At 51.6% G+C, this 1445-nt stretch overlaps 1 pseudogene; it reads left to right on the top strand.

The window, feature by feature from the left end:
- The first annotated feature begins 396 nt into the window (after positions 1 to 396).
- LOC114639465 lies at positions 397 to 1170 on the top strand (annotated as a pseudogene).
- Positions 1171 to 1445: the final 275 nt, after the last annotated feature.

Below are 1445 nucleotides of genomic sequence, written 5' to 3'. Positions count from 1 at the left end.
CTCTGATTCAAATCTTGTCATTAAGAGATAGAGGATTTTTTCTTTGTCAGCCAGCCGCTCTTCTTCTAAGTTTCTCTCTAAAAGGCACAATGCACAGATATCAAAAGGCATCAATAAGTATAAAGTCTTTCCTTGCAAAATGAATCATAACAGAACAAGGCTAAAAATAATACAGATGTTCACCAGTGTGGGAATGAATAACTCAAGTTAGGTCTGCATCTTCTACTAGAACACAGGTATAATAAAGCAGAATGTCTCCCTTTATTACTGTAAATGATCTTCACTGTATACTAAGTGAAGGGGTTAAGTTATTTAAAAATATCTAGACCTGCTGCTCCTGCGCGCTATGCCTGTTGTCCTGGCGTGCACCTCCCATGGTGTGCCTGGCCGCTCAAGCCCAGGCTGCACGACCACCTCTGGAGCTACCCAAGCGCGGGCGCTGCAAGGCCATACAGCCTGCCGAGAGGCCTGATTGCCGCGGCTCGCTGTCCACAGGGCCCCGGAGCCCCCGAGCCCCCCTGAGTCAGTGACCCGAGGCCAGCGAGCGGGAACCGCAGGATGCAGCGCGAGGCCGGGCAGCTGGCACCACGACCTGGTGCAGGGAAGCCTTGTGCTCTTCTCATTTGGAGTGGTCTTGGCCCTGGTGCTCAACCTGCTGCAGATCCAGTGTAATGTAACGCTCTTCCCCGACGAGGTGATAGCCACCATCTTCTTTCTCCTCAGCCTGGTGGGTGCCCCCGTGTTGTGGCACAGCAGCTTCTGTTGTAGGCTTACTGTATCCCTGTATTGACAGTCACCTGGGAGAACCACACAAGTTCAAGAGAGAGTGAGCCAGCGTCATGCGCTGTATTGCAGTGTTCCTTGGCATCAACCACGCCAGTGCCAAATTAGATTTTGCCAATAATGTCCAGCTGTCGTTGACTGTCTTTGGGCTTGTGGTGGACGTTTGATCGGTCCCAGAGCGGCCTCGGGCTTGGGATCGCCATCGCCTTCCTCGCTACGCTGATCACACAGTTTCATGTCTATAATGGTGTCTACCAGTACACGTCCCCCGACTTCCTCTATATCTGTTCTTGGCTCCCGTGTATATTTTTCTCAGGAGGTGTCACAGTGGGAAACATAGGACGACAGTTAGCTATGGGTGTTCCGGAAAAGCCTCACAGTGACTGAACTTTAGCACGTGGTTCAGAGCGAGCAGGATGCGGAGACACTGGTCCTGGGTGTGATGAAGATGATCTTTTCCTCAATGTTCTATTTAGACTGGGCTGATGATAAATGACTCCTACAGATGCGTTCACATAGTCTAGACCAGCATGTGGAGGCAAGGACCACTTACCTAAAAGTCTCACCTCGCTCCCCCACCCTCACAGCTATCTGCCCTGGAACTCTCCACCCCAGGCTGTATGTGGGAGGCGGGGAAGGGGGCCAGTTTCTCGAGTATTAGA

The sequence above is a fragment of the Grammomys surdaster genome, unplaced genomic scaffold (assembly GCF_004785775.1).
Source record: "Grammomys surdaster isolate TR1022 unplaced genomic scaffold, NIH_TR_1.0 125722, whole genome shotgun sequence".
Classification (NCBI taxonomy): Eukaryota; Metazoa; Chordata; class Mammalia; order Rodentia; family Muridae; genus Grammomys; species Grammomys surdaster.
Note: the sequence above shows the minus strand (reverse complement) of the source record. Positions and strands in the feature narration are given on the sequence as shown.